This window comes from Podarcis pityusensis, assembly GCF_964106645.2.
Source record: "Podarcis pityusensis genome assembly, chromosome: 1".
Lineage (NCBI taxonomy): Eukaryota > Metazoa > Chordata > Lepidosauria > Squamata > Lacertidae > Podarcis > Podarcis pityusensis.
The window spans coordinates 138,212,191-138,227,104 of NC_138028.1; the positions used below are offsets into that span (position 1 = coordinate 138,212,191).

The 14,914-nt window shown below is 41.6% G+C and overlaps 1 long non-coding RNA gene across 5 annotated transcripts in view; it reads right to left on the bottom strand.

Moving 5' to 3' along the window:
• Positions 1 to 8,699: 8,699 nt before the first annotated feature.
• Positions 8,700 to 14,914, bottom strand: part of LOC308484731 — a 160,440-nt gene continuing 154,225 nt past the window's right edge. For all 5 annotated transcript variants that reach the window (XR_013990096.1, XR_013990097.1, XR_013990098.1 and 2 more), the window contains one exon: positions 8,700 to 11,971. This is a non-coding gene — a long non-coding RNA (uncharacterized lncRNA). The remainder of the gene's footprint in view (positions 11,972 to 14,914) is intronic.

The following is a 14,914-nucleotide window of genomic DNA, read 5'->3' on the forward strand; positions in this document are numbered from 1 at the left end:
GGATGTCAAATCAGATAAATTTTGGAGAGACCACGGAGAAGACCTACAAAAAGAACTATCTCCGGAACCAAAAGACCGCTCGAAAACAGTGATACCACCGACGGACGAGGAACAGGCACTAGGTGCAGTAGGAGAAGAGTTAAAATAATAACATCATGGCCCTGCAACTTCTAACGTGGAACTGTCGGGGTTTGAATTCCCCTCAGAAAAGGAAATCAGTATTTCATATATTAAAAAAGGAACAATTGGACCTAATTTGTTTACAAGAAACACATATAACAAGATTACACAGGAAATTGTTGATAAATAAAAGACTTGGTCAGGAGTTTATTTCGTCGGATAAAGTAAAAAAAAGAGGGGTTGTGATTTATGCAAAAGACAATTTATCACCGAAATTTGTTTTTAAAGATGACCAAGGAAGATTTGTGGCAATTGAAATTCAAACACAAGGAGAAAAATTTCTGATTGTAGGAATTTATGCACCAAATGATGGGAAATCTGAATTTTTTAAGAAGTTGCACGAGACCCTGATGGACCATATGGATTACAACATGATTTTGATGGGAGATATGAATGGAGTGGTATCTACATATATGGACAAGGCACAAAGACAGGTAGTCACCAAGGATGGTAGACTACTGAAAACTTTTTTTGACATGACAGACAACTTGGATCTAGTGGACATTTGGAGAATAAGAAACCCCATGGCTAAAGAGGGAACTTTCTTTTCTGAAGCCAAAATGACATGGACAAGAATTGACCAAATTTGGATAACTAGAGGAATGGCACCAAAGACAAGAAAGGTGGAAATATGCCCGAAAATTTGCTCCGACCATAATGCTGTTAAGATGGAAATGAGACTAACACCAACTGGCTCCTTCAGATGGAAGATGAATGACACCCTATTTAGAGATGAAGAATTCCTTAAGAAGGCCCAAAAAACTCTGAGAGATTACTTTGAGATAAACCTTAGTACCAAAGTGGAGAAAAGAGTAATCTGGGACGCAAGTAAAGCAGTTATGAGAGGGTTCTTAATACAACAGAATGCAATAAAGAAAAGAACTCAAAATGAGAAGAAGGATAAGATAATGACAAAATAAAGGAATGTGAAAAAAGATTGGGAGTAAATCCCAAATCTCAAGAGATTTTGAGAGAGTTAAAGTTATATCAAGTACAATACATGAAAATGATGAACCAGGAAATAGAATGGAAAATTAAACAAATGAGACAAAAGACTTTTGAGTCGGCCAATAAATGTGGCAAATTGTTGGCATGGCAAATGAAAAAGAGACAAAAACTAAATACGATTACGAACTTAGAAGTGGAAGGAAGAAATATACAGAATCCTGCAGAGATTAGAAGTTGTTTCCAGAGGTACTTTAAACGATTATACACTCAAGGGCCATTGAAAGAAACAGACTTAGATCAATTTTTGAAAACAAATGGATTACAAAAAATATCTCAAGAAAATAAATTAATTTTGAACCATAGAATAACTGAACAGGAAATAGAAGGCGCCATTCAAAACATGCAATTGGGTAAATCTCCAGGACCAGACGGCTTGACTTCTAGATACTACAGATCTTTAAAAGAATGGTTAATTCAACCTTTGAAAGAGGTCTGCAACGAAATAATGGAGGGGAAAAGAGCACCAGAGTCGTGGAAAGAAGCATATATTACACTTGTACCAAAGACAGAGACTGAAAAGACACAGCTTAAGAACTACCGCCCTATATCATTACTTAATGTGGATTACAAAATTTTTGCAGATATTCTGGCTAAGAGATTTAAAAAAGTGTTGATGGAAGAGATTCACAAAGACCAAGCGGGCTTTCTCCCAGGAAGACATTTGTCTGACAACTTGAGGAATATAATTGATATTTTGGAAAAATTAGAAGTGAACATAAATACTAAAGCAGTCTTGATATTTGTAGACGCGGAGAAAGCCTTTGACAATATTTCTTGGAATTTTATGAAGAAGAATCTGCAGGGTATGGGGGTAGGCCAAGGTTTCGAGAATGGTATAGGTGCAATTTATTCAGAACAAAAAGCTAAACTAATTTTAAATAATGTTGTGACGGAAGAACTAAAAATTGAAAAAGGGACACGACAAGGTTGCCCTATTTCCCCACTTCTTTTTATTTCGGTCCTGGAGGTTTTGCTGAATATGATTAGAAGGGACAAGTTGGTTAAAGGTATACAGGTCGGAACTAAACAGTACAAATTGAGAGCATTTGCAGATGACTTAGTATTGACGTTACAGGAGCCAGAATCTAGTACCAAAAGGGTTTTAGAATTGATTCAAGAATTTGGTCAGGTTGCAGGATTTAAATTGAATAAGTTAAAAACTAAGGTTTTAGAGAAAAATTTAACACCAATGGAGAGAGAGAGGTTTCAGAATGTGACAGGTTTAACAGTGGTTAAGAAAGTGAAATACCTGGGGATTAATATGACAATAAAAAATGGGAACTTATTTAAAGATAACTATGAAAAATGTTGGTCCGAAGTGAAAAAAGATTTAGAAATTTGGTCAAATTTGAAGCTTTCACTGCTAGGCCGTATTGCTGCGATAAAAATGAATGTATTGCCTAGAATGTTGTTTTTGTTTCAAACTTTGCAGATTGTTGACAAAATGGATTGTTTCAAGAGGTGGCAGAAAGATATTTCTAAATTTGTCTGGCTGGGCAAGAAACCCAGAATAAAATTTAAAATTTTAACGGATGCAAAGGAAAGAGGCAGATTTGCCCTGCCAGACCTCAAACTTTACTATGAATCAGCAGCTTTTTGCTGGTTGAAAGAATGGCTACTTCTTGAAAACACTGACATTTTGGATTTGGAAGGTTTTAACAATGTATTTGGATGGCATGCATATTTATGGTATGATAAGGTCAAAGCACATAAAGCATTTAGAAACCACATTGTCAGGAAAGCGCTATTTAATGTTTGGTTAAGATATAAGGATTTGCTAGAAAATAAAACCCCAAGGTGGCTGTCACCAATGGAAGCGAAAGCCTTGAAAAAGGTCAATATGGAGGTCAAATGGCCGAAATATTGGGAAATTTTGGAACAAGACGGAGATAGACTGAAATTGCAGAGTTTTGAAAAACTAAAAAACAAAGTGCGAGACTGGCTTCATTATTATCAGATAATGGAGGCATTTAAATTGGACAGGAAAATTGGCTTCCAGGTGGAAAGATCAAAATTAGAAACAGAACTGTTAGAACCCAAAACTAAGAATTTGTCAAGAATGTATAACTTGCTGCTGAAATGGAATACTCAGGATGAAACGGTAAAATCGGCCATGATTAAATGGGCACAAGATGTTGGACATAACATTATGTTTGCTGACTGGGAACAGTTGTGGACCACAGGTATGAAATTTACGGCATGTAATGCCTTAAGAGAGAATATTATGAAAATGATATACAGGTGGTACATAACCCCAGTCAAGCTTGCAAAAATTTATCACTTGCCCGATAACAAATGTTGGAAATGTAAAGAAACTGAAGGTACATTTTTTCACCTTTGGTGGACGTGCCCAAAGATTAAGGTTTTCTGGGAAATGATATATAATGAATTAAAAAAGGTATTTAAGTATACCTTCCCTAAGAAACCAGAGGCCTTTCTCCTGGGCATAGTCGGCCAAATGGTGTTAAAAAAGGATAGAACTTTCTTTATGTATGCAACAACAGCAGCAAGAATACTCATTGCAAAATATTGGAAGACACAAGAACTTCCCACGCTGGAGGAATGGCAGATGAAACTTATGGACTATATGGAATTGGCGGAAATGACTGGTAGAATCCGTGACCAGGGAGAAGAGTCGGTGGAGGAAGATTGGAAGAAATTCAAAGACTATCTTCAGAAACATTGCAAAATTAAAGAATGTTAGAGGGATGTTGGACTGAAAATAAGCGGTTTCCAGCTATACAGGTTAAAGTTAATGATAGATTAAGATTAAGATTAGGATTAAAGATGCTTAAAGAAGTGGAAATTTGACAATTAAGAGGGAAAATTTTAAGGTTATATTATATTAAGATTAAAGATTAGGTTTAAAGAAATTGAAGTTATATATTATAATATTATATTAAAGTTAAAGATTGGGATTAAAAAAGTTGAAAAGAAATTGCTGGACAAACAATTTGGATTGGAATACAAAAGAGGGAGGTATGAGGAAGTCCAGAAAATAAGTAAATTAAAAAAACGGAAATGGAAAAGAGATATTGTTTTTAATTGTTATGTTTTTTGTTTTTTATTGTTGAATTGTATTCTTTTTTGTGTGTTCTTGTTATCTTTTTTTCTTTTTTTGAGATATGTATTGTGCATGTTTTTCTTTGTTGTTCAAAATTTAAATAAAAATTATTTGCAAAAAAAAAAAAAAAAAAAGGATGTCAATCAGTCAAAGGCCAGATTAAAGAGGAGCATTTTTGCCTGGAGCCTAAAGGTGTATAATGAAGGTGCCAGGCAAGCCTCTCTGGGGAGAGCATTCCACAGACGGGGAGCCGCGGCAAAAAAAGGCTCATTCTCATGTTGCCACCCTCCAGACCTCTTGTGGGGGAGGCACACAAAGAAGGGCCTCAAGATGGTCTCATATGGAAAGAGGCAGTCCTTGGGGTATTGCTGTCCTGAGCCATTCAAGGCTTTACAGGTCAAAACGAGCACTTTGAAACCACTCATAGACTTCCTAATCAGCAATAGCTTCTCTGAAGTCCTTTTAGACTCTGTTAACATGCCCTGTTTTTATGTGCACCAGTGTACAGCACTGTGCATCACATGCATTTTATGTGCATTAACAGCCACAACAGCTCATAGCAGTACGAGTGAAAAGAAGCATGTGAGCAATGCTTATTTGCAATGTTTAAAAGTGGGTGAAATTGTAATAGATTGGGGAAACAATGGCTCTGAGCAGGTTTGGAAAAAAATGGGAGGAAAACAGTTATTTTCGCAAATATTTTCATACCCTTCAATATGGCAGTTTTCACATTGAAAACCAGTGGTATAGCACCATCTAAGGACACCCCTAGACTGTGTTAGGTATCTGTGAGCCTACTCATGTGAGCATAGCCCTCTGACCCTGCCAGAGGATAAGGAACTCCCTTGTTGGACCAACCCAACAGAGTTATGCATGTTCAGTTGTGTGCTTGATTATAGCCATGATGTTCTGCCTCCTTAAAACATTGTTTACTGTAAAGGGTTGAAAAACACATTACCAGCAGTATTCCTCCAAAGCTGGAACTCATAATGAAATCTAAACTGTAACTTTCAGTACATCTCTTACCATTCTGTAGGTATGCCATGTAGTATAGTGGAACAACATCTGTATTCTGATACCGTTGCCACATATGGGGTATTGGGAAGAATGTTATCTTTCCATTTTACTTGTTCTGTATGTTTTATATTTAAAATAAAATTTAAAAACAAATCAATTACTTTTGTCCAATATTACCTCTGAAAACATCTTGGCTCTAAACCCATGAAATACTGAGCCATGAAAGAAGCTGGCAACAACATGCTCCAAAATGTCAACTACTTCTTATCACTTAGGGCTGCCATATGTCTGGATTTTCCCGGACATTACTGGGATTTCAAAGGCGGAATTTCCAAAAAGTGGTACCTTATCCTGGATATTAGGCAAGTTTGTTGAGAAAGTTCAACAACTTTCGGGATGTCCTGGTTTTTACTTTTTGAAATATGGCAGCCCTATATTACTGCTCAGTGAATAAATGGTCCATGCAGGCCAGCAGGATTGCCCTTGAGGAGATGACACAGGTCTTCTTTGCTTTGGCAGCAGAAGTGAAGCTTTCTTCCAGTTAACTTACATGATTGCCTCCTGCTGAGCCTCTATAAGAACCAGCGCAGAAGAACAACTGGTGTTTTTCTTTTGTACCAAAGCTACCAAACTTGTGAAGCTTATCAAAGATGTGCATATCAGTGTAAGTCTGTGTGGTCAGCAGGGATCCTTTATTTCTGTCACTCATGTTCATTCTATTCCCTTTCCCCATCTAGAGAGAGTCACATGCTGAAAGAACACATCTGTGTATAGAAACATGTGTAGAACTCCTGCCATTTGCTAAACACACAGAATTGTGGACAGGGCTGGCCCATGTAGTGGCAATGGCTGGTGCTAGAACACATGACCCACTGTAGCCTCCATGTGCGAAAATAAAAGTCTTGCTTTTATAAAGCCCTGCTTTGTTCACTTCCTCTGCAAATCCAGCCCAAAACCACCAGTAAATCCCAGCATCAGAGTTTGAATGTTCCATAAGAATATTTGTAACTAACTGCTGGAGATGCTTTCATGTGGCCTGGAATGGAATCAGAGCTGGGGAGGTTTTTGTAGGAGATCCTTTTCACTGCAACGGCACATTGATTTTCACGGCAGCTGCTCAATACTCCACTTTGATTCCTACTTAAACAGGTTGTGCAGCATCCCTGGTAAACCAAAGTCATGTGTTTGTCAGATAATATAAAAATAGCCCAAGAAGCTGCCATAGGGAGAATCCGTAATTGCATCTCCCTGCTACCTTAGGAGGACAGCCTTCCCTGTCCTTTGTAATGAGCAATTGTTTCCAGGTGCTCTTCAGTGCAATCTAAAAGAAATAGGCAAATCCATAAGCATTTTTCACCGTCAGTCTTTGCCAGCTACCTGGGATGTGTTGATGGCTTCCAGCAAGTTCGTAGTGATCCCCTCCATATTTATTTTCTGCTCACCCGCAGCCAGGCTGTCACAGTCTTGCTATGTCATGTGTCAAAGCTTTACTGATGCTCAGAGTTTGAAATTCAAAATGAATGGCGTACAGTTACTCCCAGTGAGCTTCCATGATTCACATGGATGTAGGGCTAAGATGAAGCATTGCTAACCGTCTGTTATCAGACTTAGGATAGTCACTGTCTTGAATACTTTGGAAGCATCTGCAAGAAAGGCACTGCTACACCAAAACTAATCTGTGCAATTTCCTCAGAACTGCAGAAAATGTTAACTGATTAAAGCCATTACCTCAGAAACCATAGGAAGCAACTATTTTCTTTTATAAGAATTCAGAACCACCAAGGAAATGTTCTATCATTAATGGAAGCCACTCAAGGACTCCCATTATCCATGAAAGAGAGAAATTTGGCCCATTTTCCTGCTGGGGCCAGATACCCAAAAGCATTCCAGGCCTCCCTCCTTCTTTCTTTCTTTCTTTCTTTCTTTCTTTCTTTCTTTCTTTCTTTCTTTCTTTTCTTTTCTTTTCTTTTCTTTTCTTTTCTTTTAAAAAGAATCTGAAAAACTCTGAATGGAGGGAAATGGGGTATCAAAGGTAGATCAGCTCTACTTCAGGACCATTAAGCTGCCAGTTGAAGAATCCTTTAAACCAGGGTGGAGAACCTGTGTCCCACCAGATGTTTGTGGACTCCCAACTCCCCTATTGCAGGCTGGGCGGGATGAGAGCTGGAGTTCCACCTCTGTTTTAAATCATATGGGGAACCTGCTTCTTAATAGTTTGGGGGACTTTCCGGAGGAGAGGAATCCATTTCCTCTGAAACGAACTCCCCTAACTCCTCCACTGGTGATCTTTTTATGAAGCCTCATTTGCCTGTCTCTAATTAAGACCTATTTAAAGGTTCTAAGAGATACATCTACCCCAAACCCTCCAACTGCCCCAGCTGCTGCTTGTGTTCTGTGTCTGTGTTCTAGGCATAGTGACCCAGAGGGTCTGTCACCTTAGAACTGGTCGGTGTCAAACTCCATTGCCTTCTATTTGCACGATAGCAAAATCTGACCATTTGAGCTGAGCAGCAGCATTGCTGTGAGGGAAACCTACCCAATGCTACGCTGAACTGTGTTTCATGTGGCTTCTGGTGCTGCCTCTATGAATTTATGTATTCCTTGCACTGGGAGAAATGAAGAACACATGCTTCAGCACATGCATTGCAGCAAAAATAGACTCATTTTTCTCTGGATGAATATAGAAGCCCATTGGGCTTGCCTTAGTTATGTCAAAACGATTGCATAAGATTTTTGTGATGTACAACAGAATCAAACAAATGAATTTTACAAAATGTGATGTTATGGCTATATAGTTAATACTGGGAATTTTCTGTCATGAGCAGTGATACTGATGTTATCAACCATCTGAGGGTCTCATGTGTTGTGAACATGCTGTGTTCCTAAGCATGCATATACCAAATTAAAGCACTCTGTTTACTGCAACATCCTTTCAGATAAATATTTTAACCTTCCTGGCTGAGCCCTTCAACAAGCATATTGATGGAATCTATTTCTCTGATGCAGATAAAACTCACTGGAATCACTCCCTTGAATGTCAGTGGACTGAAAATCAGCCTGCTACAGACACAGGGAAACAAGATTGGCATCCCCTCTGCCTGTACTTGGGGTATAAATCCTCGTGTTTCCTTTTGAATCCCATGGTGCATTCTCAGTTTTTTATTAGACCTGCTCTATATTTAGTAGTTTGTTCCCTATCCCGTCTTTTACAGCATTTGAATATGTTGTGTTTATGATGAATGGCTGTGAAGTTAAACTCCGAGTTATATAGTCTTAATTAATACTTCAGTCTGGAGAGAACTGAAGATCTGCTCTGACAGGTGGGCCAGGATTGGCTTAGAAGCTGTGGACATGATTGCTGCAAGACTTTGGCAACCCATCAAAAATACATAAATTCAGGGCACCTGAAGACAATATGTAAGAGACCAGATTATTGCTAAATGTCTTTATTTATCTTTCCCAAATGCTATGTAGCTTACAAAATGGAGACTAATCAGCCAGTGTTTTACAGGAGAAAATTAAACATTCATTTGGAGCCCAGGGTTGCTCATTTAGAAAGGCAGCTCGATAACCACTGAAGGCAGACCTGTAATCTGTCCAAGGAAGCCATGGCGTGCAAATGACAAAGTTGTTGGTGTGCCACACTCGCAGGTAACTTGTTTTGTCTCTGCACGGCTCTGCCTGCCAAACTTGTTGCCAACAGGTCCTGCTAGCTCTCTCCTTCATCTTATCTGCTTACCCAGAGCCAACGTTCCATTCTCTCCCTCTCTCTATGTTCCATTAGCGTTCTTGCAACTTATGACTGTACCTTACTTTAGGGAAAATGTACTTAGAATGCATGCAGCAAAGCAATGAGTACAAAAGCAGATTAAGCATGGTTACTTATTCTAATCAGCACAAATGTTGAATGATTGGGCCTCTGCGTGCTTCTGACTCCCTTTTTCTTGCCAGGTCCATTGGGGGGGGGGATCTGGAACCCAGCATAGATTTATGCAACAAAATTGGTGCATTGGCCACTAAAGCCTTTGGGTCACCCCAGTGATCATCAGACAAGATAGCCCAGACCCAGTAGAGTCCAGACCGACTGCTGTGATGGTGCTGTAGCCACCAGGTCAAGGAGCGTGAGTCTGCCGCCCCTCTCCTCAACTGGCCTGCACCGTGTGCAGGTCCTCTGGAGCAGAAAGAGGCTGGGGCAGCTCCATGCCTGGGTCAAACTTGACCCAGGGCGGAGACAGGTTGCAGCGCACATGGGATGAGGTGCACAGAGAGAGATGTTCACCCTTGCAGGTCCTGCTTGGCTGCTAAGTGCTTGCCTGGTGGCGGGGGTTGGGGCCCAGCACAGGGGGTGGCAGAGCCCTAATACTGAGGGGGCTGAAGCGCCCTCCGTCCCATATACTTGGTGCCCCTGGGGTGAATGGATGTTATTCATAACTATCTCCAGACGTGGTTCTGGTGGGGGGGGGGGGATGCAGTGGACAAAGTTTGTCTGGTTGATGTCCCCAGACTGGAATGCAGCCTTGAAGAGACAACACGGCAGTGAAACACCTCACCAGTGAAGGATGCATGAGTGCTTAAAGAGACAAAGAACTGAACTTGTAACAACACACCACGTCTGGAAACAAAAAATGAAAGGAAGGGCTGCACATGCATTACGGATTATATACATTAAGGATTAAATGGAAGTTGCTGTTTGCAAGGTGATACAAAGGGCAGCTGAATGAATGAACAACATAATGTAGATACATCGTGGTTTGTATCCTGTAACAGGGAGGAAAATATTTTCTTCTTTAGGAAATTTTATTAAACTAAATAAACTTGGTTTAATTTCAAATAATTTGGAAAATTAATAGAAATAACTGACAAAAAAGTAGTTTCCCCTTTAAATTTCTGAAGTCGTGGCCTGGCCACAGAATGCAAGATTCCCTCAAGTGGATGGATGCCCCCGTCCCCCCCACGAGGCTCTGGGGCAGGGTTGCCATACCTTTGGTTTTCCCAGACACGTCCAGGGAAATTTACATATACAGTCCCTTCAGTGCCACAGACCTGGAAAAACCAGAATCCTCCCTTCTCAGAGGATCCCAAAAAGATTACTAATCCATTTCAATCTATTGGACGCCCCCCCCCCCTTCCTTCATGGGAGAACACGCACAACCTTTGGGATGTGTTTTTGACCACTTCTGAGAAAAGAGCAGTTTGGGCCCATGCTAAGACCATAGCCTCTTATCATTTGTCGAAGGTTCATGAATTGCAGCGGGAAAAGGGTGAGTCGCCTAAGTTTTGGGAGAGAATCTTTACTACAATGAGACAGTTTAGTGAGCTGGACCCTGTAGCAGCAGAAACTGCTTGGGTAGTGGCAATTATAGGTAGGAGGTGCCTATCCAGACATTAGGCACCAGCTAATGAACCTTCAACAGCTTATTTACCTTCTTTATCGCCTTCCTCCTAAAACATCCTGAAAATACACCTTTGCCTTTGCTTGACCTTTCACTGTCCCCACTTCCCATCCTCGTGTTCCTGCCGGGGGGACCTCAGGGTGACCTTCAGCTAGTTGGGCAACATTTGCCCCTATGGCACGAGAGGCTGGGGTCTTAGCATGGGCCCAAACGGCTCTTTTCTCAGAAGTGGTCAAAAACGCATCTAAAAAACATATCCAAAAGGTTATGCATGTCCTCCCAAGTAGGGGGGGGGGGCATCCAATAGATCAAAATGGACTAATAATGTTTTTGGGGTCCTCTGAGAAGGGAGGATTCTGGTTCTTCCAGCTATACAGGTCCGTGGCACCAAAGGGACTGTATACGTAAATTATGGCATTATTAGCCCTTAGAGCCTCTTGGAGGGGCAACACCCACTTGAAGAAATTTTGCATTCTGTGGCAGGGCCATGACTTTGGAGAGTTAAAGGGGAAAGTCCTCTTTCTTTGGCCAATTATTTATTATTGATTTTACAAATTAAACCAAGTTAATTTAATTTGATACAATTTCTCTTAAAAAAACTGTTTTCCCTCCCCATTACAGGATATGTCCAGGATGTATCTCCATTGCTGTGGCCATTGTCACTTCATTGTCTAGATGACATCATTTCACTTGCCATTGTTGTTCATTCAGCTGCTCTTTTAATCACCTGACAAACAGCAACTTCTATTTAATCCTTAATATATATAATGTGTGACACATGTGGTGTGTTGTTACAAGTTCAGTTCTTTGTCTGTTTAAGTACTCATAAATTGGGGTTGCTGAATTAGTAAAGATTGCTACAAAGGTATGGAGACAGAGAGACGATGTGGAAGTAAAGGAAGCAGAGAAAAGGCAGACCCACTTGAGGGCGGCAGCATTTCAAGACAAAGGACGTCCGGGGGGGGGGGGGCTCAGCCAAGGTTCACAATAGGCGACCCTTTCTGTGGAAAAACCCCTAGGGCCCAAACGGTGTGCCTACAGTAAGGAGCAAGGGCACTGCAAAAAAATTTGTCCTCTCAGGAAAGGAATCCAAAGGTCTTGAGAGCACTCAGGTTAGAAAAAGAGTTGGATGAGTGATGGGGACCAGGGTCTGGCACCTCCCTATGGCAAAAAGCGGCACAGCCTTGCCAGGCCACAAAAAAGGAAAAAGACCTTCTGCCTCTAACTGGGCCAGGAAGCTTGCTGAGGAGAGTCTTGTGGGAGCTGCTTTGTTCTGTGCGTTATTTTTTTCACTTCTTTTGAAGGAGACCTGAAAGGCAAGCATGGACATGACTCAGAATCAATGGGATTTCTGGTGGTTGTGGATTGCACCCACACTATTCAAACATCATTTAGATAATCACGGAGCCATTGCATGTGGCAGTTGACACAAGTGCTGAACCATTTGCAGTACCACCATCTGCCGCAATTAATGCAAAGCCTGAGCCTGCAAATACAAGGAACTGAATTGTAGCAACACACCCACCCAGAGAGAGTGCGCCTTTGGATTTTGCCACACAAGAGGTTTTCTCCTGTAATGCTGATGACCGCCAACAAATATATTTTGTTCTTGTGATGAGAATCACAAGGCATCAGTCAAATGAGGAGGGAGGCAATTTCCACCCATTCTCTCTCCCTGCCTCACCCACATGTCTCTCTGGGGGGGGGGGGGTCCTTCTCTTAGAACATGGCCTTGGATAGCACTCTATATCATTATGGGTTGCTGCTGCTGAATCCACCCACACTTTAATTTCTACAGGGGCAGAAATTCAACGGTGTGTCAGTTGTATTATTAATTCACAAGGAGTTTGCAGTGAGCTGTGAAATCTCTCAATCTATCATGCATATCAACAGTAAAGACCTGGTTGCTGTCTATGGGTTGGAGCCAGGCAAAGCCATTAGAACTTAGTTTCCATTGAATCAACTGGACTGCAACAGTTAGGACTAACTTCAACTAGCATACTCCGAATCTAACCCAATGTAGTTAACATCTCTTCAAATGAGACACAAGCAAATTGTGTCCTCAGTTCTCTCCCCTTTCTGCTTTTGTTTAAATCAAAAATTAAAATATAATTAACTTTGTTGGTATGTCCTAGCTCTGGGAGCATAGATAGGGTTTTCTTTCTTCTGGTAAGGTGTCTTCTCCTGAACCGCCCTCCCATTCAGAGCCTGTTCACATTGCCCCATCTTCCAGGAAGGAGCAGAACTTGACTGCTTGATCACCTCTCATCTATTCATGTTATATTCTCCAAAACCTCAACTTCCCTTCCCTCAAGCTGGGAAACATGCCTACAGAGTGAGTCCACCTGGCTCCTGGGAGGGTTGTTAACTGAGCAAGTGATCCAAGAAACAGTTGACCCTCTTGTTGTGTTATGGAGGGATAGATGTAAAATATGAGTCGGGTTCTGGGTATGGATGAGGTGAGGGTTCACTCACTCAAGTTCCTGCTCTTCCCCAAGATGTAGTATTGGAAACTCATACTCATAAGGTGCACTTTTAGAATTGTATTACTGAACATTTTTAGGAGGCAAACCAGCTATATAGTTTGATGGTGGCAATTGTGTTATGGTAATGCTGTGCACTGGCTCTAATAAGGGTATTGTTCACATGACATGTGTCATAGTGCAGGCCTACATGGTATCAGTTGAAGGTATTTCACCATTAAAAAGCAAGTTGATTTGGGCTTGTGTAGTACCTTTATTTGACACCAGACAGTGGTTCTGTTTGAAAGCCACAATGAGCTATGATTTATAATGATGGGAGTGAGCCAAATCGAGCCTTCCCATGAGCTTGAATTCTCCATCCCCCTCCTCCTCTCCTTTTGGCATGGCTGTGAAGAAGAGGTTGGAAGCTTCTCTTTTAGATTAACTGCAGTGTATTATGCTGGAGTGTTTAAATGCATGTGCAAAGTCACCCTAACATGCAGTTTCTATATATTGATCTGTAAACTAAACTTCATATCCTGAGGCTATCAAGTGTTTAAGAAATGTTTATTCCTTTCTAAGCTTTGACCTGTTAGCCAGATATATCAACTCTGACAGTTGGGTTGTCCTATCGATTGCTAGATATGCCCTGTTCCCTCCAAGGAATAAGGAGAGGAGACCGAGTCTGGGAGACTGGGTGAAGAAGGGTAGCTGACCTGCTGCTGTGTACAGTGTGAAAAATCATCTCCCCCCCCTCCCCACTCCCCCCCCAAGGCAATCCAGGTGCAGTGCAAGACAAGCCAAACAATAAATATATAGGATAATGTTTGCACTGCATTTCTATTATTTTATGGGGAAAGAGTAAAACCTGGCTCAGGAAACAATCCCCACACACACCCCATGTGGAAAGCGGGAGAGCTGGAGAAGACATGGCTGAAGACTGTGGAGATCAGCCTTCTACTGAGTACTATGGCATGGCATTGCCACAACAATAGGGCTCAATGGGTGAGTCTCTACACTGCTCAGGGTCCATGATCAGGTTAAGCAAGCATTTGAGTCTACATTAACGGCAGGATCTAATTAGTGAATCCCATCACCAGAAGCCCTGTCTAAGGACGACCCCGACAGATCCTGTTCTTCAACTTTTCTCAGACTTTTATTAGTGGTGGAAATGAAATGGACACAGCAAGGCAAACCTGGATGCCTGGGTTTTTAAAAGCAGTAAAGCAATGAGCGCACGCAAGCCTCCTAAAGTTAAAAGGCAAGCCAGGAACCAGGCAGCCTCCACACACACAGACCCCCCCCCCCGACTCCAAACCTCGTGGCTCTTCCCTGTGATGACTGTGATGACTCCTAGCTGATGACTCGCGACGAGAGGACGGAGAAGAATGAGGCCGAGGAGAGGCTGGCGCCGCCGCAAAAGGCTGCTGAACACGCCCCCTCGAAGGCACCTGGTTGGATGCCTGCCGAGGGGGCATGGGCGCCAGCCAGGTGAGAGGAGGAGGCCGGGGGCTAATGCCCCCTGCTAGGGGCGCTGCTCGGGCTCCCGCCCACAACCACTCCCCTCTCTTCCAGGGAGGAGAGTCTTTGTTGCATCTGAGGGACATCCACGCTTTTTTTTCTATCTAGACTGGATTGTGCTGCTGCTGCTGCTGCTTTATAAAATTAATATTATTAATTGATTTGACTAATTTTAATGTTATATTGCCAGTTCTTAAGAGTACTATTGCTTGCTTTTAAGCTTCTGAGATTGAGTGGGATGAAGAAAATCCATTCTGCACAAATTGAGA